General features: G+C 39.5%; 2 long non-coding RNA genes across 3 annotated transcripts; both read right to left on the reverse strand.

The window, feature by feature from the left end:
• Positions 1-2,848: 2,848 nt before the first annotated feature.
• LOC117291660 lies at positions 2,849-6,191 on the reverse strand. 2 transcript variants are annotated; one of them, XR_004519186.1, is made up of 3 exons: positions 6,107-6,191; positions 5,471-5,608; positions 2,849-4,581 (listed from the first exon to the last, which is right to left on the reverse strand). It is a non-coding gene; the product is annotated as an uncharacterized LOC117291660 (long non-coding RNA). The 2 variants fall into 2 exon arrangements; XR_004519185.1 differs by having other exon boundaries at positions 6,084-6,186.
• A 3,383-nt stretch (positions 6,192-9,574) lies between these two features.
• Positions 9,575-12,021, reverse strand: LOC117291760. The gene is made up of 3 exons (XR_004519192.1): positions 11,606-12,021; positions 10,314-10,527; positions 9,575-9,921 (listed from the first exon to the last, which is right to left on the reverse strand). It is a non-coding gene; the product is annotated as an uncharacterized LOC117291760 (long non-coding RNA).
• Between the last annotated feature and the right edge of the window lie 13,776 nt (positions 12,022-25,797).

Genomic DNA, 25,797 nt, shown 5'->3' on the forward strand with positions numbered 1-25,797 from the left:
AAAAAAGCTAATTTCAAGAAAAATAGGTTTAAAGTTTAAATAACTGCCTTTTTGTTTCAGAATATTGGATTGTCATTTTTTTTTAAAGTTTTTCACCAATGTAATAATTGAAAATAAGTTTCCATATTTTGTTATAAGTTTTTGAACATTATTAAAGAAACTGTGACAGTTTATTCAAAGATACATCATTTCACCGAAATAATGCACACTCACAGGAAAGCGTATGTCGTCAAACTGGTGCATAACAATGGTATACTAAAAAGCATTTGGGATGTTGATTAATTTGCTCAAATGGTGTATGTCAGAGAGATACACCATTTTACCATATTTTTAGTTTGTAAAGTAAGTGTAAGTGTGACATACATCTTTTTTGTGAATTAAAGTCACAAACTTTGAGTTGTACAGGTCAACATACAGTTTGTATCTTCTGAACCACTCATCCGTTGACGATAAGATTTTCAGAATCGGAAAGAGTGCCCTCACTTTACTGGGAAATGGCTTTATCTCAAAATCTAAAAAAAATGACTTACATCGTTTAACCAAAACAGGGCCGATGGGTTGCCGTATTTTTATGTGACGGCAGATCTCCAGGGCAATTTTTTGTTTCTGCCCGACTTTTTTTTTATAAGGATTCCCTGTTTCTAATCGACTAAGAAGGACGCAATATGCAGTTGCAAATATTGGACTGAGATGAAAATCCACTGCTGGGGATTGGACGAATGGAATAAATGACACTACGATTCTCTTATACTCTGTTAAAATTGTGTAGGCCTACAATTATTTCTGATAGTGCTCTCTCTTTTGAAACTTTATTCTTCAGCCGGCGTTAATTTTTCATTGGGAAATAACGCCGGCTCCCTTACCCATAACCTCACCAGGCTATCATCTCAAAAGTGTCTGTAAAAGTTTGGTAATTATAAATGGCAAAAACAACTGCCTTGGTGGGCAGCTGCAATGGATATTGCATTTTGTAGAAACTTTTAAATCGAAGTACTGAAGTTTTTGAAAAAGAGTGACATTTGTTATACTCCAAAAGTTGAACCCGAGAATCCTAACCGATAGTAACGTTTCTCAGTTTGCCTACTCCAGTTATTGCAGATTATTAGGCCGTGTCCGAAACGACGACTTCGGCTACAGCTACGGCTAGATCGCGCGCGTCTGCTATTCTTCAACACTGGTAGACGCGCTGATCTAGCCGTAGCTGTAGCCGAAGTCGTCGTTTCGGACACGGCCTTACATCCGCTTCAGATTTACAGCAATATCTCGAAAACGCTAACACCTATTGAAATGAATTTTTCACAGGTCAGTTAAAAATATTTAAAAAAATAGCCTCATCGGGTTCCGATTACCAAACGTAAATGCAATCCCTTTAAGTGTACAAAGGGCCTATCACAATCCTCAAAACATAACATGCTGTAATGTTCAAATGCAGGGACAAGGAAAAATTATTCATTTTTTGATGCTCTATGTTGCAATCTTGGGCAAATTTTGAGGAGGGGACATTTGATACAGTGACCCGCACCCTTCAAAAAGTTGTGCCCCCCCCCCAGGATTATATGCCCATGGTGGGACACAGAGTTTGGTCTTACTCAGTGCAATAATTGGGCTTCATGATAAAGGTGGTCAGAAAGATGGGGGGTGGGGGGAATTTGCTATTGTGTACCCCACCCTCTAAAAGATGGGGGGGGGGGAGATGTCCCCCTGTCCCTCCCTTGATTGACGCCCATGGATCCCTGACTATACGACATCTAGAAGTTGTATGGCTTCTTTACCCCCACCCCGATATTGACAAAATCGGGCCAGATATCAGTTGGTAGATGGCCGGTGTAGCACGAGATTCTTTGCCCACTCCCCCTCCCGGCCGAACTGATGAGCACAAACTTCGTCTTAAAGCGCCCTCTTTGATTTCCCATTATGGGGGTGGGGGACAAAATCTCCTATTGACAACGGCATGTTAAACCCAGAGGTCGTTGGTTCCAACCCCACCTGTGTAGCACGAGATTCTTTGCCCACTCCCCCCTTCCGGCCGAACTGATGAGCACAAACTTCGTCTTATAGCGCCCTCTTTGATTTCCCATTATGGGGTGGGGGACAGAATCTCCTATTGACAACGGCATGTTAAACCCAGAGGTCGTTGGTTCTAACCCCAACGCTGTAGTATTTTTGTTTTACTTTGTTCAACCTGAAATAGTTAATACTACAGCAGGGTTTGAACCACAAACTTCTTCCAACAATGCCCTCTTTTTAATCATTCTCCTTAATCCCATGTTGATTTCCCATTATGGGGGAGTGGTGGGGTCAGAATCTCCTATTGACAACGGCATGTTAAACCTAGAGGTCGTTGGTTCTAACCCCAATGCTGTAGTATTTTTGTTCAACCTCAAACAGAATATACTATAGCAGGGTTTGAACCACCGACCTCCGATTTAACTGGACGTTGTCCCAGGAAATCCTGCCCCATGCGTCAATTTGGGCACATTTGGGCCTTTCTGTGTTACGAGCACTTATAGCAACATGTCTTACCCCAACCACAAAATGATACACCCTCTCAATTTCAAAGAGCTGCTATGAGCAAAAAAGCAGCATAAAGCGCAAAGAAAACGCTGCCGACCAGAATAAGGTAACCGTCCTTTTCAAATGTATCTTTGACTAGCCAGTATCTTACTTAGTTTTGCTAAGCAGAATACTGTTTAAGCAAACATGTTATACTCAAGTAGCTCAATGAAATTATTAAAGGGGGGGGTTACAAAAAAATATCTTTTTCATACAGCTTTCCAATAAAAAATCTCAAACGCTACACAGAGAATACAACAAAACTTTATTTACACAGTGAAGTAAAAATCCACTAGATAAATAAACACTTTATTCCAAGTTGCATAAATACCATACAAGTAAAATCCACTAGATAAACACTTTATTCCAAGTTGCATAAATACCATACAAGTACAAGTACAGTTGTTGCCAAACTTTACAATTTACAATAATTAATCTATCTTCTGTTTCACTTTAGTTGTTTTTGAGCGCAGGGAAACAACCTTTTTTTGAATGAACGGATCTTGGATTAAGATTCGTCTTAAGATGAGTGGTCACTATTGCAATAGTAATTTGTATTGTGACATACACTTTGCTGCTAAGCAATTTAAGACTGACAAGATCAATCTTAGCTCTTTATGAAACCGAGTCCTGATGTTGTGGATGGTTTTTGTCTGCACATGCATTTTGCTTAAACATGTATTTGGCCCTACATTAATTATTTTTGCACCCAAAAATTCCAACATATCTTTGAATAGTTGCTATGGAGCAATGTGTGAAGTTTTCTCCCTCTACTGTAGATGAAGTGCATACAATAATAACCTCAAAATACTATTAAGATAGTTGTACCAAAATAACACAAACATAATAATTGTCAACAGATTTTGTCAGTTTTTCTACCTTCATCAACTTAGTAAAATAACTAAGCTTAAGCTCTCCTTGCCATGATTTTAAACATGTTCAGGAACAACATTTTGTAATTTTGTTTTAATGCTCTTACTTGCAATCTGCTTTTAAAGTGATAACATTTTCACGTACCCACTCATAAATTGCACAGACTATTACATACTATTTTGCCTTTTTGGTACTGATTTAATTTGTTGTTCTCCTTTAAAAAAAACTGTACAATCTTTAAGGACATGTCACACAGAGCAATTTTCAGGCAACTTGGAGGCAACCAACTGCACTGCACGCCCAAGGAACACATCGGCAGTACAAGAGACATTCTACTAGAGCTGTAACTCACTATTCCAGGAAATTAACGAGAAACTGAAATAATTGAGAATGAACTTTCTTCTTGCAGATTGCCTGGAACTGGTTGCTAGTCATTTTGCCCAGTGTGACATGGCCTTATTAGAGTTAAACTCCTAATTGCTCTGACACCATCAAAATCCAAATGATATTGCACTTGAATTGAACAAAATTTGATTTTCTATGATAAACCAACAATGGCATGAGGCAAGTTTATGAAATCAATAATTTATAAAGAGTACCATGCTACTTGTGCAATATGGTATAAGATTTTGATGGGTTCAAGAACAGAGTATTTTGAGTGTTAACATTACACAAATGCTGTATCTGAATGAGTGGCTGTTGATATGGCTTGATTATCATGGTGCATAGGGTCCAATTTCATAGAGCTGCTGGAGCAGAAAATGTTGCTCAACAATCGTCTGCTAAGCAGCAATGAGCAAACTGCATGAGAGGGACATGCTAGTTTGCTTGGTTACCGTATTCAGGTAAGCATAACTGTATTGTGCTAAGCTATTTTGTGCTGCAGCAGCTCTTTGAAATTGGCCCATGCGTTAAATCAAAATATGAGGCCCACAGCAACAACTGCACCCATAGTCACAGCCACTCATTCAGATATTGTCAAAGATGGTAACGTTCTTGAGTGTCTTCATACAGTGAGGCGCCATCATGGTCCGGAGTGGTGAGTCTCAAAACATCCCTCTGTCACCTTAAGCGGAGAGTCAGTTCTTCAGCTGGTGGCACACAGTCTAAGCGTTGAGGAGCCTCAAGAGTCACCTTCAAGGTCATCGTCTCAATCTGCAGGAGAAAGTTTACACAAATTAATTGATTTTTTATTAAGGCAATAAGCCATCTTGAGATATGGTGGACACTATAACAGTACTATAATGACATTGCTGGGTTTGGGTAAATTTGTCTGTACTTGCCCAAACCGAACAGTGCACTCCTAGTGTGTCCAACATACCTCAAAAAGACTAAAAGCCCGGTTCACACATCCTGCGAATGCTTTGTGCGAAGCGAGTTTCTCTGCGTCATAAAGGGAAATGGAGCGCCTAGCGATTGTTGCGTCACCAAAGTTCGCTTTGCATTTGCATAGAGTATGAACCAGGCTTAATACAAACATTTTGTTTGTAGTTACAGTTTAGGCTATGCTTGCATGTGCAAGACATCAATTCTCCTCAAGCTCCAAGCATTGCTTCAACTCAATGAAAAAGGAAAACAACTATCAATTGTTTGCTTCTCAGAGTGTGAATTAAAGCAGGAAAAAAAAAACTTGTTACATACAAAGTTTTCCACCAGTTGGTTGTATGGGTGTTTTTTGCACACTAAATGATGGGGATGATTTGATTCTTTCAAATAAACTCTATTTAAACCTTCGAAGATGGTCATTCTGAAAAATCAATCAACTGATCCTTTGCTTATTTGTTTGGATAAACCCAAGTTTCAAGGGCCTCCATTTGTGTGTTTTTTTCTGAAAAAAAATTGAACTCCAGTTTTAGTTAGGTTTTCCATCAGTTGGTTGTATGTGTGTTTATTGCATAATTATGAGCGAAATAAATGGATTTTTTTCAAATCAACTTTTTAATACCGTGTGCTCATTCTGAAAAATCAATCAACTGATCCTTTGCTTGTCTTTTTTCGGATGAACCTTCTCTTCAAAGACATTTTTAAAGTACTTATAGCTTACCAAGCATTGTGTTGTTGACTCCTTGCACCCGCATCCTCCAGCATTGCTTGCTGCAAACAAGAGTCCGTTGGTGTCCAACAATGCTGCAAACAGGCAGGTCCGGTTGTAGTCACAACTTCACAACAGACTGCTCAAAACCTTAGAAATATAATGGTACGCACATACAAATTAGTTGTTTAAAGCTCGATTGTTGGCTGGCCGTTCATCATGCTTGCTATTATAGAATCTCAAACAATACCAGTTTTGGACTTCTGATTACAACTATTGACTAGATCAAAATGTGGATTGTTGATGCATGGTTTTTTTTTCCTCCCAAAGTCATCAATATACTTATGTAGATTTATTTGTGATCTTTCAAACTTCTTGAATGATTTGTTGATTAAATAAGTAGGTACTTTTTTGACCAGTAACTTGTCACCTGAAATTATCAAATTGTTGCATGAAACAAGTTTCTGGTGAGCCCCACCTCAGCTCAAGTTAAGATTTCATTACACAAATTACTTCATCATCATCAAGATGGAAACATGATCTGCTTTTCGGAGGAACAGTATCCAAAAGGTTTAGCGTCTGGGGTTCACTTCAATTAGCCAAAGTCAGTTGTACCACACATTACCTTGGATAACCTCAATACTATACCAATCAACGGTGTTCCAGATACTGCAATCTGTGCACAAGTCCTTGTCAGGAGATCCATTTCAGCAATGACAGGCTGCAGATTGTGAGAAAACAAAAACAATTTAATTACCAGTTTAGGGAAAAGAAAGGTAATATTTTCATTCACATTGAAGCTCAGTTCATACTTCCTGCGAATGCGAATGCTACGAGAATAATTTTTTATTGACAACACAAATTCGCTAAGAAAAACTTGCCGTTATTTTTTCGCAACAAATAATTTGCTACAGTTGAGCTGAGCTGTGCTAAACTCGTGCAAATTATTCACAAAGAAAAAAAAAGCTCGAGAGTTGTGTTGTAAACACTCGCTCAGCATTTACAGGAAGTATGAACTGGGCTTCACTCTTAAACTTTACCAAATAATTCACCAAATCAATACTTAACCTTTGCTGCCAGCACCCGACCATGTTGACCCCTGACTCAAGGTCACTACACTACTAGTCTCTACCTTCGCGGGAAGAACACATTTCAGACTGTTGAGAAAGAAAAGAGGTGAAACTCGATGAGAAAATCGTTCAAAGCTGTGGAATAAAAGTTTTTTTTTAATGTTGGTTAAAAAGGAAGCTGTTGAGAAATGTTGGTTATTGGGAAGCTGTTGAGAAAATGGTGGTTATTTGTAAGCTGTTGAGGAAATGGTGGTTATTTGGATGCTGTTGAAAAAATGTTGGTTATTTGGAAGCTGATGAGAAAATGTTGGTAATTTGGAAGCTGATGAGAAAATGTTGGTAATTTGGAAGCTGTTGAGAAAATGTTGGTTATTTGTAAGCTGTTGAGAAAATGTTAGTTATTTGGAAGCTGATGAGAAAATGTTGGTTATTGGGAAGCTGTTGAGAAAACGTTGGTTATTTGGAAGCTGTTGAGAAAATGTTGGTTATTTGTAAGCTGTTGAGAAAATGTTGGTAATCTGGAAGCTGTTGAGAAAATGTTGGTTATTTGGGAGCTGTTGAGAAAATGTTGGTAATTTGGAAGCTGTTGAGGAAATGGTGGTAATTTGGAAGCTGTTGAGGATAGGTGGTTATTTGGAAGCTGTTGAGGAAATGGTGGTTATTTGGATGCTGTTGAGGAAATGGTGGTTATTTGGATGCTGTTGAGAAAATTTTGGTTATTTGTAAGCTGTTGAGAAAATGTTGGTTATTTGGATGCTGTTGAGAAAATGTTGGTTATTTGGAAACTGTTGAAAAAATGTTGGTTATTGGGAAGCTGTTGAGAAAATGTTGGTTATTTGTAAGCTGTTGAGAAAATAATGGTTATTTGGAAACTGTTGAGGAAATTTTGGTTATTTGGATGCTGTTAAGAAAATGTTGGTTATTTGGGAGCTGTTGAGGAAATGTTGGTTATTTGGGAGCTGTTAAGAAAATGTTGGTTATTTGGATGCTGTTGAGAAAATGTTGGTTATTGGGAAGCTGTTGAGAAAATGTTGGTTAGTGGGAAGCTGTTGAGAAAATGTTGGTTATTTGGGAGCTGTTGAGAAAATGTCGGTTATTTGGAAGCTGTTGAGAAAATGTTGGTTATTGGGAAGCTGTTGAGAAAATGTTGGTTATTTGGATGCTGTTGAGAAAATGTTGGTTATTTGGAAGCTGTTGAGAAAATGTTGGTTATTTGGGAGCTGTTGAGAAAATGTTGGTTATTTGGAAGCTGTTGAAAAAATGTTGGTTATTGGGAAGCTGTTGAGAAAATGTTGGTTATTGGGAAGCTGTTGAGAAAATGTTGGTTATTTGGATGCTGTTGAGAAAATGTTGGTTATTTGGAAGCTGTTGAGAAAATGTTGGTTATTTGGATGCTGTTGAGAAAATGTTGGTTATTGGGAAGCTGTTGAGAAAATGTTGGTTATTTGGAAGCTGTTGAGAAAATGGTGGTTATTTGGAAGCTGTTGAGAAAATGTTGGTTATTTGGAAGCTGTTGAAAAAATGTTGGTTATTTGGAAGATGTTGAGAAAAATGTTGGTTATTGGGAAGCTGTTGAAAAAATGTTGGTTATTAGGAAGCTGTTGAGAAAATGTTGGTTATTTGGATGCTGTTGAGAAAATGTTGGTTATTGGGAAGCTGTTGAGAAAATGTTGGTTATTTGTAAGCTGTTGAGAAAATAATGGTTATTTGGATGCTGTTGAGAAAATGTTGGTTATTTTGACCCTGATACTTTACCTGTTGTACTTAACCTTTGCCTGCCTTCAGTCACTCACCAGAGACATCAGAGGGAGGGTCTTCATCTTCGGCATTTACTGATGACTGGGTAGCTCTTACTTTTGTTTCAAGATTGAGTATCTTAGAATCAAGACTAAGAACTACACCAGTCATCTTATACTTTACCCATGCCAGTTAACCTGATGAAAGTTAGTTTTTTTTCTAAGCTACCACTGTTTACTCTAGGCCTTTACTGATTTACCTCATACAAACCTCAGCAGCCACTGTCGTCTTTCCTTCATGGGCGATCTGCTCTTTCTTCCTCCTTTCTTTTCTCTGATCTTCTTCAGTCTCCTTTCCTTCTCTGATCTTCTTCAGTCTTTCCCGTCTTTTTTTTTTCTTATTTTTTTCTCGCAGCGCTCGCAAACAAGTGGTTGAGGGAAGTCAATATTATTGACGCACATTTTGAGACTACAGCTTTAAAAGAAGTTTAATGCTTTAAGGTCCCCCTCCCATTTTTTTTAAATTGGACTTAATAATTGATCCAACAAAGCAAGAGATACAGCTATTTTTTTTTATTATGTATGATTTGTTCCCTAATTTTCAAAGACTCAAAGAACGTTTCGCCATTCATAATTTATGTAATGCTGATATCAGGAATATGTAAATATTTATTTAGCTAATGTCTAAATTATCTGTTTAAATACTCCTTAGTCAAACAATATCCATTAAATGAATGGTAAATTTAAATAATTGACTGCATGATTACTTTTACTAATTGTGGTGTGTTTTTGGATTGGAGTGTGTAGAATCACTTTCAATTTAAATTTGTCTGCTTTGATTTGTCAAAAAATAAAAAAATGTTTTCACCGGAATTGAGAAATACTTTGAATGAAGTTTCAGTTGCATTTTTTACTCCTCCTTGTCTAACGTATGTATTACTTGGAGTTTAAGATCATGACAATTTTAAATAAACATGACAACTGATGACTTGAAGTATCAACCCAAAAGAAGTTTTCCAGAAATTTCCTAATTAAAAAGCATCACTGGCTTCGACCAATATGCAAATCAAGAAATACAAAGCCAAGAAACTCTTAAGTCACCTTGAAAACTCTCAGGCAAGGACAACATCAACAAGATCGATGAACATCAAGGATGGGAAGGGGATGTACGAGGGGTGGGACCCTGCAAGAGAACGGGTTAGATCTTCTCTTACTTTTTGAAGTCTTCATCTTGTCTTGATCTTGGTCTTGAGGGTCAACTTGCGCTATCCAACCTCCACTGTTGCGCTCTATCAAAAATCTTACTTTTTAATCAGGAAAATCGAAACTCAAAAGAGTGTTTTATGCATTTTCATTTCAGTTCAATGATATCAATTAATCAGGTGCAAACTTGTAAAATTGTTGGTACTTTTTTTGAAAAAAACACAAAAAATAAAATGTTTGTGTGTTTACATTTGTGTGTTCCTTTTTTACTCAATTGTATTTACTGGCAGTTGAGAAAAAAAAAAAAAAGGTAAATCGCAAAAGCGTACTTTAAAAAGTACGGCGGTTGGAGGTTGGATATACGGCAAAGTTGTTTTTACCTTGGTCCTTTGGTGACCTCCAAGTACGTCCTCATACCACAAATCCATTGATCTTCAACACCCATCTGGACAGGCTGGAAATTAAAAGAAGAAAAAGTAAGACAAATAGAAAGAAAGAAACTTATCAAAGAGGTTAACTTTAAAATGTGGAGGTCGGGTGACCTGTGAGTTGCGACACCAACATGTTAACCAAAGAGCAACTGAGCCTGAAGTTCCCGTATGCACAATTTGTACACAGCTCATTGGAAGCAAACTTCAAATCTAGCATTTTGTGGAGACTGCAATGTCTGATTAAGATAAACTTTTGAAGAAAAGGAGCACATAGCCGTTATTTCTATAACTCTGGAGTATGTATGGAAATTATTACACGAAATGTAAAACTTCTCAAATGACAAGTGTATGTCTTGCCTGCCACAAAGGCCCAAAAATTGACAATATCAGGCTGGGAAACATTGCCTTTCTCTACCTTGGTTCCTGACGTCCAATGTATGCCCAGATACCACATATCGAAGATCTTCAACTGCCATCTGGTCACACTCTCTTGAGAGGACTCAACAGTCCCATCGTTGTCTCTTGAAGCATGTTTGAATGAGAGGTCGCTGTTGTGTGCTGGGTCGGCCCTCAAATTGCCCCCAGTTTCCGTCCATTGCTAACAGCTGCATCAGCTGTTCAACCCGTTTCTGAATTGAGATAACAACACGTATATACATCAATGATACAATTGAATGAAAGAGGGGCTAACTTAATCCAAAAGAAAAAAAAGTTTTTGGTATTAAAATAAAACAATAATTTGGTCGTTTCCATAAATTTGAAACCAATATCATGATTTTATCAAGTTGTTGAGAAGATATGCACTTGCGTACCTATTAAAATGATTACTGATCCAATAAATACAACAAAAAATAATAAATAAATAAAATAGAATAAAGAATAAATAAAGAAAAGAAAATGGAAATAAAAATGGAAATAGATGAATAAAAAAAATAATGTCTCAAAACAAAACTTTGACGGAAAGGAATGAGTAGTCAGCTGTGAGTATAATGAGGGAATGAGATGTCTTTGAGATTGGAAGAAACGAAATACTATGAATAGCTTAATATTAAAATGAACTTCCTCTTTGAGCCAAAACATATCTGAACAAGATCAAAATGATAATGTCAAGGACAAACATTACTTTGGTTATCCCCCCACCCCCGTCCACAAAAAAGAGGGGGACTTGTGAAGAAACTATAGTGGCAAGAAGAAAGCACAGTGTTATGATTTTTCACACTTGAACTCTTATTTATTTAATTCACAAAATATATACACAAATATTTTGTCTGCTAACCGATTACGAGCCACCAATTTCAATGAACTGCTCCCCGTGGCCCTCGTATAATAGGTCTTTGTTATTATCTTTATAAAACTAATTACGGTAACCGAACATACCCACTCAACCAAAGAGTACAGATATGCCCTGTGCCCAATTTCATAGCGCTGCTAAGCACAAAAATTTGCTTAGCACTAAATTTCCTCCTTGATAAACAGGATCTCATCACCCAAATTTCTTGTCTTGAAAATCAAGTGGACATTTGGTTGGCATTCCTGTTTTTATCACGGGAGAAATGTCATGCTAAGCAAATTTGTGTGCTTAGCAGCGCTATTAAATTTGGCCCTGGTCATCGTGTAAAACCCGTTTCATGAACTAAATATTCTATCAGATGAAAAAAAGATTATTTCGGCGTTGGTTCACCCCCCTACTTTGACCCCAAAGCTTACCTCAACAAAAACAATGTTGTTTGGTCGATGTGTCCAGCCTTCGTTGTGAAGTTTTACACAGCATTCTACGGCAATTCAGCGGAGTTCCCCATCCACTCACTATAATGCTTTCAAAGTCTATAGTTGATCTTGAGAACTTCGTGGGAATCTCTAAAATGTGCTCGACTGCAGTTTTTAGTAAAAGCTTGTCTAGCCACCCAGTGAAAAAAAGGCACAAATTTCATACATTTTGTCTCGTAGGCCTACTTCAAATCAAGGCCAAATTGGTACCAAACGTGCAACAGTTATAGTAGGAATATTTCTGAATGCACATGGCTGGCCAGGGTAAGAGTTTCGACACATTTACGGGTAAAAAAGTTCATCAGAAAACGCGACGTCCAAAATTGGAGAGCCGAGAGGTACGGCGTGCTGCTCCGTTGCGCTACACGGTGAGAAAGGCCATGCGGTCACTGGTGTCTAGAAAAAAAAGCGCAAAACTCGTTACAACGTGTATAACAATGCGAAGATCACCAATGACGTGACATTCCACAGTGGACCCCGTCCAATGAAAGCACAGAATGAGCTTGTTACTGAATTAATTTATTCCAGGGGCGTGAACAAAACGCATTAAAGTCATTACCTATACACTTTCGGAACAGAAAACATAAATAAAAAAATCACAGATTTACAAATAACTTACAGGGTTTACAGAAGGTAATAGTAAAGGACTTCTCTTGAAATATTATTCCATGAAATGCTTTACTATTTGAGAAAACACTCGACAGCGAGAATTACGGATTTATTTTAAACACATTTCACGACACGGCGAAACGTGGGGAAACAAGGGTGGGTTCGTTATTTTCTCCCGACACCGATGACCGATTGAGCCTAAATTTTCACAGGTTTGTGATACACGAAGTGTGGGCCTTGAACAACACTCTTTACCGAAAGTGTCCAATGGCTTTAATACAATATTTATTAGTGATTTTCCACTTTTCAATAATTAATGTAAAGAGCTTAAATCATTTGAAGAAACGCTAGAAAAATGAAATTGAATAACAATAACAATAGCGCCTGAATGATCTTAAAGGCAGTGGACACTATTGGTAATTACTAAAAATACTTATTAATATATTAACATAAAAACATGTTTACCGAAAGTGTCCAGTGGCTTTAAGACAGCAGGCCTAAATGGAGAAATATGTTGACTCAAAAGAACCAAGTAAGTGTTTCTTGGGAATGGAAAGCTTCCCCCTTTCTTCTTGCATAAAAAATATTGTACCATCCCCTTTTTTTTTGGGGGGGGGGGGGGTGGTGAGCAGTTACGACATCTCTGTGTTTTCATCAATTATGCTACAGTCAATGTTGATTTTAAATGAGAAAACAAAACTTGTTTTATTTTTTACTTTTGTGTTTGACTTCCAATTATTGTTTTTAAGGCATGACTTAGGGCTGTCTTTTGTACGCAAACACATTGTATCAATCCACACAAACTATGGCCCTGTTCGAAACCACGGCTTCGGCTCCAGAATCGGCTCAGGCTAGCCTGGCCCGCTGTTGTTTGGATAATTTGCTTGTGCTTTGCCTATCGTGCACAAAATTCAGACGAGAGAACGGAGCCTGAAGCCGAATCCAAAGCCGAAGCCGTGAATTCGAAAAGGGTCATAGAGTGTGCTTATTGGTCAATCCCACCTGGACACCCTCGTTGTGTTGCCACAATACTACAAAAATTCCACGCACGTGCGACTGATCACAAGCCACGCCCCCAACCATTAAAAGCCAGTTGCAACCAGTTCTATATAATGTGCAAGTCTTTTTGTTCACTGACAACAAATGGGGTTATTATAAACTAGTTAGCGAAAAGGGGCGGTTACAAACCGCTATGTCGTTAATCAGTTCAGTCAATGACTCTCGAGGAGAATGTAACACGATTAAAACTCTTTCACTGCAAATCAAGCTTGTTTAAGATTTGCTGATACACTCTACAGGCCTTTTTCTTCTTTTCAAACAACTTTTTTCCAACGATGTAATTAAGTGTAGGCATGGAGTGTGTGTGTGTTGGGGGGGGGGGTTAGCAAGCAAACTAGGGAAGGAGTGTGACAAAAACTTAATGAAAAAATAATCCATAATTAATTTGGTATGAATCAGCGTTTTACTGACTTGCACACCTCTTTTACTAAAAGGTGAAATGTCACCCGTTTTGTTAAGACTTCAGGTGATTATCGACTGATTTTTCAAATTATATGAAACACCATTTTCATCTTGATATGTAAAGACTGCTTAAAATCTTTCGTAAATTTTACCACTTTTGGCGGCCAAATTGGCCACAAATGGAAGCGTGGTAAAAAACATACAACACACATTTTAAATCGTGTTTTTATTCTGTTATTTGGCTGATAGATCCCAGGTCCTAACTTTGGTGGATTTGAAGCATGATCGCAAACATTGGCTGTGGGATGAAAGTGGGATGGTAAAAAACAATGGGTGCGTTTGATTAGCATCCCTGCGGGTCGACTCCGCGGTGCTCTTGACTCGGGTGAGCCCCTGACGAGAGCCAATATAACGATCACACTCGCCCCCTCTCGTGGTGAATGTCACGCACCCCAGGTCACCCCCAAGTGACCCACTCCACAAGCAGGGTAGATCCAGGGAAGCTAAACGAACGCACCCTATACTAATTTTGGCGGCCATCTTGGCGGCCATCTTTGCGGCCATCTTGGATCTCTAGAGTTTTCCTATCTTTAGTCAGGATACAATTATGGAAAATCTTAATAACATAGTGCCACTTCCGTCTTGAGGGCTGTGCTTGGTGAATGATTCCAGGGGATTATGCAAACGAGATTACTTTAATAATTATAATGAGCAGATTTAAATTTGCAAAAACACACACAAAAATATGACAATATTGTAAATATGCGTCAACTTGGTTAGAATAAACGTGTAGGCCTATAGGCTTCTTCTTCTTTTTTTCTCTCAAATAATTCACTTGGAAAATATTGATTACCTTTTTCTAACTTGAGGTGGTTTTAAACAAGGCAAACTTTTATGCTCATTGTTTATGTTTACATTTGTTTGACTGGACAAATTAAATAAATAGTTACAACCTCGTCCGTTTGTGGTTTGTGAAATGACAAAGCTAATTGTTTGTCTTTTGGGAAACCCAGACTTCAATGTAAATACCGGTATGAAAAAGAATCAATAATTTGCAAAAAAGACATAACTTTTTCAGACTGGAATGCTGAAATATAGCCAAGAAAAGTAATAACAGCTAAATTGACTGCTGGTTAAAAGACTACAACACAATGTAAATAACTACGGTGATACTGACAAATTTTCTTACGATGGATTTTATTGCTTTGTGAAATCGACGACCCTAGGTTCATGTCATAACAAAAGCTTCCATAGCCCAAAGTGCCACTTCTTAAAGCATTATGTGTTTCTTTAAGAAGGTTTCATGAAATCAATGAAACCATTTATTGTGATTGAAATTGTTGAAATTTGAGATGTGATGAATTTTCAACAATGTTTGATAATGAGTACTGAGCCTGACTTGTTCATGTTGAATTACCTCACATGCCTAAAGGGAGAAGTTAATATTGCATTTAATATTTTTGGCTTACAAAATGCTTGCTTTGAAATGGAAATGGTTGGAAAGATGTTTCAAAATTAGAAAGTAATTATCCTCACAAATAAGACACCTGGGAATTGTTTGGTTATCCTTTTACCCTCTTGAACTAACAAGATCTGCCATTTTGTTGAAACAAACTGTTTATCCCACAAAATATCAGACCATTTCAGTTCACTTAGTTAAAGGAAAAACACACAGCTTTGAGGCACATTAATATAAATAGTTATACATGCTACTTTTAAAGCATTTTCCAACAAGATTGATGTCATATCAAACGCTTTCATAGTCCAAAGTGCCAATTAGAAAAGCAATGTGTCTCTTAAAGAAGGTTTTTGAAATCTTGGATTGGGATTAAAATTGTTGAATTTTGAGATGTGATGCATTTTCAACTGTAACATATCGAGACATCACGTGATTGGTCATTTTTTACTTCAAAATGTGCTTGTTATATGAAATATAGTTGGAAAGATGTTTCAAAATAAAATACACGATCAACACACATAAAATATACCTGGAAATTGTGTGGTCCTTTTACCCTCTAAACAACCTGCCATTTTGTTGAAGCTTATTTTTAACCCGCACAAATTGGTGTACTAGTTTAACATACTTCTTCTTCACAACGTCCATTGTCCGCTATCCCAAGCGTGTATGAACTTGAAACTTCACATAATAGTTACATATTCTTTAGAAGAGGAAACCATTGAAGTTGGTTCTTCTCCAGAAGACGATCAGAGCATACTGATCGAAACGAGTTGAAACCAACGGTTCTTTTCAGAACCACCCCAACTCATTTATAGTCATTGCACGGTGTTACCGAAAACCTTTCTATATCGTATTTCCACCATGCAAAGTTTCAAATCCTACTCATTTAAGTTCTGTTATGGGTGTCAATCTTTTTTGAAAGATGGGGGAAGGGGGGGGGGGGGACATCGTTAGTCATAACATTTACGGCGTGGGGTAAACATACAGTAACTACGAGAGAACTAAAAGTATAGGGAGATGACACTCGCATGCCCTTATATACACGAGTTAACAAAACTAGGGGAACATTCCCCCTCCCCAGGGGTGTATGCAAATGATGGGACACAGAGTTTGGTCTTACAAAGTGCAAAACTTGATAAAAGTGGTCCAAATCATGGAGAGACATTTGATGTTGTGTCCCCTCATTTGATGACGTGTCCCCGCCCCCTTACTATAGATTGGTTCCCATTACATGACAAAGGGTTTGGTCTTACACATTGCAATACTTGAGTTTCATGATAAAGGTGGTCAAAGACACGTACACGGATTAAATTTGAAATTGTGTCCCCCACCCTTCAAAAAAGGGGGATGGGTATATCTTTTAAGGGGATGTGCAAATCTGTCAACGTTGAATCATTCGGGTAAGACGCCTTTACGGCGTTGGTTCCGGGCCCGCTTAGGTACCCGGGCAAATGTTGCCTTTTGATATAGTGCCCACACCCTTCAAAAGTTGGGGTGGGGGGGGGGGGGGGGCATTGACATTTATTATTTTAGATGCGTAACCTTGTTTACATCATTTAACTTTTTGATCTACTGCCTTACCGAACGAATATGCACGATTGCCATAATATGATGAGGAATTAGTTCTGGGGTTCAGCAGAAATTATTGCTTGGCAGACTTCTTTGCTAAGCACAAATGTACTTGTGGGATGCCAGTTGTAACATTGTAATTTCTATGGACTTTTGGCTGGTATCTGAGTTTTTGCTAAGCAATATTTATCTGTGCTTAGAACATAGTTCGTGCATGAATTTGTGATTGCATTAGGCTTTATGAAATCGGGCCCTGCTTGAAGCCCCGTGTGCCCAAGCCATGGTTTCAGGTGTGACAAAGGGATACTTACTGCCACTAAGCCCGATCCACTCACACTTGGGATTAATACAAATTTAATAATTTAAAAGCTAAGTTTTGTAATATCTCAAGTTAATTACTAAAATTGTAAATGCACTGTGTAACTATTATTTCTGAGCTAACAGTCTTAGTTTGATTCTCAAAAAGTAAAACAATCATGGTTAATTTTAACATTAATATGCCGTACCTTTTGTCAATGTTTACGTTAAATGTACATTCGTAACCGGTGTCAGATGCAATTGTGTCCGCCATGCAATACTGTCCGCTCCGGAAACTTTTGCATATGCAATCGTGTCCGGGGCTATGCAAAAACCGTCCGGCGACATGTACATGCATAGAGCAAAATAATGTGCATGTGTGTGCGCTCGTACGCGAGCCTGCATGCACTTAGACTTGATGACAAGTCGTAGGCGCTTTCATAAAACAGTCACAGTGCGATGTTACACATGCAACAGTCGTAGGTAGCGCGAGAATTGCGACTGACTCACACACACATACTGGGATCGAGGGTGTGTGTATCGTCCCCGCAGCTACACCGCGCTGTAACTACACACCGCGCTTAACAATTACCGTCGTGACTTCAAGACTAGCATGCACTGAACTATTCACGTATTTTATGATTGCAGCGAATAGGCCTACCCAACGGCCGAACACTTCCCATGTCATTCATGACCATAGAGTTATTTATAACACCCCTTACAAGTATTCTAGAATAGAACGCTCCGGGGATCACCTAGGGAGTCATAGTTTTAACCATGACACTCGAAGCAGTCAATATTTGTATAATATCAGAACTAGAGGGCGCACGAGTGATGCTTCGTGCACAAACGCCACGGGACCGCAAGATGACAAGCGCGTTATTCTGCACGCGCGTTAAAGGCAGTGGACCCGCAAAGGATTGTGGGAAATATTTTGCACCTCCAGTTATACGGTCGTCACGTAAAGTCGGAGTCACTGGTGGGAAGTTTTTGTTGTTATTTCCGATCCCTCGAGGGTGACTGATGGTTGCAGGAGGGTCACTGATCCGTGTTGCAACTTCTCGCCATTGACCTTGTCAATGTCAGTCTTCCGACGCCCTATCTACAGACGTAGACGGGCAAACCTAAAAACAGTAATTTTATCGCGAAAAAGTTTCGCCTTTGGAGTTTGTCTTTAACTACTGTGTCTTGGCACATTCATTTTAGCTAAAGATGACCTTAATTCGTCTATGCCAGAACTATTTATTCTATCAAGCAGCTCTTGCCACATCCATTTTGCAAACCGATCGATCGTGTACGAACGTTGAACGTTGTTTACTTTTTTGAGCGAGGTGCCAAATTTTTCCCACAGTCCTTTGTGCGCATATGCGCAGTTGTTCAAAATTGCTATCTGCAATAAGACCTTTCTTTTGCAACGTCACAGCCCGAGTTTTTGCCAACCCAGATTGGAAAACTATGGAAAGCCGTAAGTGGAAATTAAGAAAAGATCGCTATTTTTTGTAACAATGTAACCAAATTTGTTGATTTTGTTAAAAACAAAACAAATAATTATGAGAGGTATTTTATTTAATTGAAAGTTTGCAGAGAATGCTGAATTTGGTTAAAACATTTTATTTTAAGATTTAGTGTTTTACTAACATTCGGCCGACCATGCCAACCAAGGCGGTTTGTTGATCAACAAAAGAAAGGTCTATTCTTCGACGACCGACTTACTTGTTTGTCTCCCTCAACGTTCATTTACAAATAGCAATTTCGCGCCATTTCAAAAAGGCTGACCAAGTACTGAAGTAAAGGAATTATCGCTAGCGGTGGAGACGGAACTTCAACTCGTTGTAATTGATGAAAACAAGGTTTGGACGGAAACGGTTCCATATCATATGCGGTAACCCTTCTTCTCAGGTAAGAAAAACATTCAGTGGTTTTGGAGTTAATTAAATTGGTGGCGACATGCGGAAAATTATCATGAGGGTAAAATTTAATAAGTGCTGGCACAAGTTGTTGTGGCAGTGGCACTGGCAGTGGCACTATACATAAAGTTTCCGTATGGTGCCACCACTTTTTCATTCGATATGAAATATGCCGCAATGAAATGTGAATCTGTTGAAATAAATGGCTTGTTGCAGGTAAGATTTTTAGTTATGAAGCTTTGAAAATTTTCCGCCCCAGAAACGGGCCTTAATAATTAGGACTCTGTATCTGTGTACAGAGGAAGAGTCCTAATTAGGGCTATGGTGCCCTGTGCTTTTGTTGTGGTGCCCTCACTCTTCAAGGTTCCAATACAAAAGCACATTTTCCCCATAGAAGTGACCCTTACCAGACCAGGGCCAAATTTCATAGAGAGAGCTGCTTAAGCAGAAAATATTGCTGAACAATTTTTCTGCTAAGGGGCTAAGCAGAAATGAGCAGGAAACCAGTCACAATTTGTTCGTGTGACATGGTATTTTAGCTGGTAACCAGAGTCCAGTTAGCATAATAATTTGTGCTTAAAGACCATACAAAGTACCCCCCTTCAGCCATCTACATTTAAAAGATCTGTATCTTAGTACCTTACCTTATTCCTAGATTTTTACACTCATCTTGTATTTGAGAAAAAAACAAAATTCGCAACATAAGGGCTTCCCCAAACACGAGCACCTTTCACCGATGGTGGCAGCAAACATATTGCCAAAAATAGTGACGTGTCTGGACGTGCGGTTTCTTCGGGTTTATTCGCTGCCGCCTGCACACGACCCGCTAGTGCGCAGCAATGGTCTGGTTGCCAAGCAATGCCCCTTCATGTACTTAGTTCATCTCTCCATCTTTTGTTTTGTCTTGCTCTTTTTCGTAAAGGATTCCAAAGTACAGTGAACGGCAAAAGAGCGCCTTCCAGATGCGCAAGGAGGAAGGGGGGTCGGTCTTCATGGCCTCATTCCAAGAGAAACAACTGCTACTTGAGGAGAGGAAAGAAAACAGTAAGTAGAGACCTGCATCATACTGCCATCATATCGGTCATGTTCAATGTATCCAATAACAGTATTGAATGCTAATACTCATTGTACAAAAAGGAACCAGACCATTAATCTTCCAGCCTCGGTTTGGTTACATTGATTTCCATGGAAGAAAATCAAGATGGCCACACCATAATAAAAGTCTGTTGTATCTTAGGGACCATGGATAAATTAAGAACGCGGCCGCCCGCGGTCAGACTCGTTCTAGAACGAGTCCGTCCCAAAATTGTCACGCGCCCGTCCCAAGATTGATTAAGCGCTTCACTGATTTTTAAGGTCCCTCATTATCGAACTCTATTGTTGGTGCCTTTTGTTGTTCAGATTACATGGACAAGGCAGCTTGCAAGTAAGCCACGAAGGGGTGAAGGATTAGTGTTTGCGGTCTAGCTCAGGTATACACCAGACAATGGGTTGGAGATGTCCATGTACAGCCAACCCTCAAGTTTGCCAAAGCCAATACAATAATATGCTACTGCCATAACAAGTTGAAGTGGTGACTATTATTCTTAAATTTGAAATCATCGCCAACATATTTTGTATCTACATCTAATTGTTACATTAGGACCCGTGTTTACAGAGATGATTACACTTACAAGATTCGTTCATAAAGGTACCGCGAAATCATGCTGACCGGCTCGCAATCACACAAAACACAACGCAAAATTACATCGTAGTACACAAACACTCCATCTTGCTACACACTCACACACAGTGTTTTCAATATTCAGGCCTAGTAGTCTTGTTATTTTGCGTGCAACAAACTATAATGCAAGAAACATTGAACGCTAGAGGGCTTTCCTAAACAATGTGATAGCGGGAGAGCCGCCCTCCGTTGGAAAAATTGCGCAACAGCTTACGAAATTAGTTTCAACCGCCTTGAGATTAAGACTTTCGGGAGAATCTGGTGTCCGAAAATTGCAATACTAACCAGCGTTGGTGCCCGAGCTAAACTCATACAACACTGGCGCCGTCGCTGGTACCTTGGGCAACGTGGTGAATTTTCAGCAGTTCCTTGGGAAATATTAAGCGTGTTTAAGAAAAACTTCATAACGTGTTGGCTTCATTGTTCAAACATGAAACATTTTGGACACCTTGGATGTACAAAAAAGATTATAGTTTTACTGTTTAATGTAAGATGTTTTTCCTATTGACTTTGTTTTACTTTGGGGGATTATTTTGCATGGCGGTCGTGCAAAGACGTAGTATTTTTTATTTTTTAATCTGCGGTTGTGTTTTGACTTATTGTGTGAAAAGGGCTACAACTTGGGTTTATCTACCCAGATAAGCCGATTATAACTACACAGTGGTTTTCGGCCTACACCATTGTTCCTTTGTTATACAGTGGGTCTTCCTCGAGACCCGGTGGTTGAGGAGAACGCGTTCCACTCCGCAGTTTTTCTTTTGTTCGTTTTGTCACGCGAAGGAACGCGTCGCGACGCGGTCGTTCCCGTGACATAATTTATCCATGGTCCCTTACAATTTCATTATTGGACTGTGGACATCCATTTCAATTTAAAACTGTGTGGAAATATTTGAGGTTTCTTATAAGTCTGTTCAATGAGAGGCATCCTTGGGTCTCATATTTCAAACAAAGCGCTCCAGGCACGCAACTCTTCCGCCGATCCGCGGTTTACGCATTTTAGCGCTTTGCATCCTTTGGAAAAGGCGCTTTATAAATTCGGTTATTATTATTAATTATTATTATTATTATTAATTATTATTAATTATTATTATTTATTACAGCTGTTGCTGTTGCTGTTGCTGTTGTAGTATCAGTTGTAGCATCAGTTGTAGCATCAGTTGTGGCATCAGTTGTGGCATCAGTTGTGGCATCAGTTGTGGCATCAGTTGTGGCATCAGTTGTGGCATCAGTTGTTTCATCAGTTGTGGCATCAGTTGTGGCATCAGTTGTGGCATCAGTTGTGGCATCAGTTGTGGCATCAGTTGTGGCATCAGTTGTGGCATCAGTTGTGGCATCAGTTGTGGCATCAGTTGTGGCATCAGTTGTGGCATCAGTTGTGGCATCAGTTGTGTGGCATCAGTTGTGTGGCATCAGTTGTGTGGCATCAGTTGTGGCATCAGTTGTGGCATCAGTTGTGGCATCAGTTGTGGCATCAGTTGTGGCATCAGTTGTGGCATCAGTTGTGGCATCAGTTGTGGCATCAGTTGTGGCATCAGTTGTGGCATCAGTTGTGGCATCAGTTGTGGCATCAGTTGTGGCATCAGTTGTGGCATCAGTTGTGGCATCAGTTGTGGCATCAGTTGTGGCATCAGTTGTGGCATCAGTTGTGGCATCAGTTGTGGCATCAGTTGTGGCATCAGTTGTGGCATCAGTTGTGGCATCAGTTGTGGCATCAGTTGTGGCATCAGTTGTGGCATCAGTTGTGGCATCAGTTGTGGCATCAGTTGTGGCATCAGTTGTGGCATCAGTTGTGGCATCAGTTGTGGCATCAGTTGTGGCATCAGTTGTGGCATCAGTTGTGGCATCAGTTGTGGCATCAGTTGTGGCATCAGTTGTGGCATCAGTTGTGGCATCAGTTGTGGCATCAGTTGTGGCATCAGTTGTGGCATCAGTTGTGGCATCAGTTGTGGCATCAGTTGTGGCATCAGTTGTGGCATCAGTTGTGGCATCAGTTGTGGCATCAGTTGTGGCATCAGTTGTGGCATCAGTTGTGGCATCAGTTGTGGCATCAGTTGTGGCATCAGTTGTGGCATCAGTTGTGGCATCAGTTGTGGCATCAGTTGTGGCATCAGTTGTGGCATCAGTTGTGGCATCAGTTGTGGCATCAGTTGTGGCATCAGTTGTGGCATCAGTTGTGGCATCAGTTGTGGCATCAGTTGTGGCATCAGTTGTGGCATCAGTTGTGGCATCAGTTGTGGCATCAGTTGTGGCATCAGTTGTGGCATCAGTTGTGGCATCAGTTGTGGCATCAGTTGTGGCATCAGTTGTGGCATCAGTTGTGGCATCAGTTGTGGCATCAGTTGTGGCATCAGTTGTGGCATCAGTTGTGGCATCAGTTGTGGCATCAGTTGTGGCATCAGTTGTAGCATCAGTTGTAGCATCAGTTGTAGCATCAGTTGTAGCATCAGTTGTAGCATCAGTTGTAGTATCAGTTGTAGTACCAGTTGTAGCATCAGTTGTAGCATCAGTTGTAGCATCAGTTGTAGCATCAGTTGTAGCATCAGTTGTAGCATCAGTTGTAGCATCAGTTGTAGCATCAGTTGTAGCATCAGTTGTAGTATCAGTTGTAGTATCAGTTGTAGTATCAGTTGTAGCATCAGTTGTAGCATCAGTTGTAGCATCAGTTGTAGCATCAGTTGTAGCATCAGTTGTAGCATCAGTTGTAGCATCAGTTGTAGCATCAGTTGTAGCATCAGTTGTAGCATCAGTTGTAGCATCAGTTGTAGCATCAGTTGTAGCATCAGTTGTAGCATCAGTTGTAGCATCAGTTGTAGCACCAGTTGTAGCATCAGTTGTAGTATCAGTTGTAGCATCAGTTGTAGCATCAGTTGTAGCATCAGTTGTAGTATCAGTTGTAGTATCAGTTGTAGTATCAGTTGTAGTATCAGTTGTAGCATCAGTTGTAGCATCAGTTGTAGCATCAGTTGTAGCATCAGTTGTAGTATCAGTTGTAGTATCAGTTGTAGTATCAGTTGTAGTATCAGTTGTAGTATCAGTTGTAGCATCAGTTGTAGCACCAGTTGTAGCATCAGTTGTAGCATCAGTTGTAGCATCAGTTGTAGCATCAGTTGTAGCATCAGTTGTAGCATCAGTTGTAGCATCAGTTGTAGCACCAGTTGTAGTATCAGTTGTAGCATCAGTTGTAGCATCAGTTGTAGCATCAGTTGTAGCATCAGTTGTAGCATCAGTTGTAGTATCAGTTGTAGTATCAGTTGTAGTATCAGTTGTAGTATCAGTTGTAGTATCAGTTGTAGTATCAGTTGTAGTATCAGTTGTAGTATCAGTTGTAGTATCAGTTGTAGTATCAGTTGTAGTATCAGTTGTAGTATCAGTTGTAGTATCAGTTGTAGTACCAGTTGTAGCATCAGTTGTAGCATCAGTTGTAGCATCAGTTGTAGCATCAGTTGTAGCATCAGTTGTAGCATCAGTTGTAGCATCAGTTGTAGCATCAGTTGTAGCATCAGTTGTAGCATCAGTTGTAGCATCAGTTGTAGTACCAGTTGTAGTACCAGTTGTAGTATCAGTTGTAGCATCAGTTGTAGTACCAGTTGTAGCATCAGTTGTAGTACCAGTTGTAGCATCAGTTGTAGCATCAGTTGTAGCATCAGTTGTAGCATCAGTTGTAGCATCAGTTGTAGCATCAGTTGTAGCATCAGTTGTAGCATCAGTTGTAGCATCAGTTGTAGCATCAGTTGTAGCATCAGTTGTAGCATCAGTTGTAGCATCAGTTGTAGCATCAGTTGTAGCATCAGTTGTAGCATCAGTTGTAGTATCAGTTGTAGTATCAGTTGTAGTATCAGTTGTAGTATCAGTTGTAGTATCAGTTGTAGTATCAGTTGTAGTACCAGTTGTAGCATCAGTTGTAGCATCAGTTGTAGCATCAGTTGTAGCATCAGTTGTAGCATCAGTTGTAGCATCAGTTGTAGCATCAGTTGTAGCACCAGTTGTAGCACCAGTTGTAGCACCAGTTGTAGCACCAGTTGTAGCATCAGTTGTAGCATCAGTTGTAGCATCAGTTGTAGCATCAGTTGTAGCATCAGTTGTAGCATCAGTTGTAGCATCAGTTGTAGTATCAGTTGTAGTACCAGTTGTAGTACCAGTTGTAGCACCAGTTGTAGCACCAGTTGTAGCATCAGTTGTAGCATCAGTTGTAGCATCAGTTGTAGCATCAGTTGTAGCATCAGTTGTAGCATCAGTTGTAGCATCAGTTGTAGCATCAGTTGTAGCATCAGTTGTAGCATCAGTTGTAGTATCAGTTGTAGTATCAGTTGTAGTATCAGTTGTAGTACCAGTTGTAGCATCAGTTGTAGCATCAGTTGTAGCATCAGTTGTAGCATCAGTTGTAGCATCAGTTGTAGCATCAGTTGTAGCATCAGTTGTAGCACCAGTTGTAGCACCAGTTGTAGCACCAGTTGTAGCACCAGTTGTAGCACCAGTTGTAGCACCAGTTGTAGCACCAGTTGTAGCACCAGTTGTAGCATCAGTTGTAGCATCAGTTGTAGCATCAGTTGTAGCATCAGTTGTAGCATCAGTTGTAGCATCAGTTGTAGCATCAGTTGTAGCATCAGTTGTAGCATCAGTTGTAGCATCAGTTGTAGCATCAGTTGTAGCATCAGTTGTAGCATCAGTTGTAGCATCAGTTGTAGCATCAGTTGTAGCATCAGTTGTAGCATCAGTTGTAGCATCAGTTGTAGCATCAGTTGTAGCATCAGTTGTAGCATCAGTTGTAGCATCAGTTGTAGCATCAGTTGTAGCATCAGTTGTAGTACCAGTTGTAGCATCAGTTGTAGCATCAGTTGTAGCATCAGTTGTAGTATCAGTTGTAGTATCAGTTGTAGTATCAGTTGTAGCACCAGTTGTAGCACCAGTTGTAGCACCAGTTGTAGCATCAGTTGTAGCATCAGTTGTAGCATCAGTTGTAGCATCAGTTGTAGTATCAGTTGTAGTATCAGTTGTAGTATCAGTTGTAGTATCAGTTGTAGTATCAGTTGTAGTATCAGTTGTAGTATCAGTTGTAGCATCAGTTGTAGCATCAGTTGTAGCATCAGTTGTAGCATCAGTTGTAGCA

The sequence above is a fragment of the Asterias rubens genome, chromosome 6 (genome assembly GCF_902459465.1).
Source record: "Asterias rubens chromosome 6, eAstRub1.3, whole genome shotgun sequence".
NCBI lineage: Eukaryota > Metazoa > Echinodermata > Asteroidea > Forcipulatida > Asteriidae > Asterias > Asterias rubens.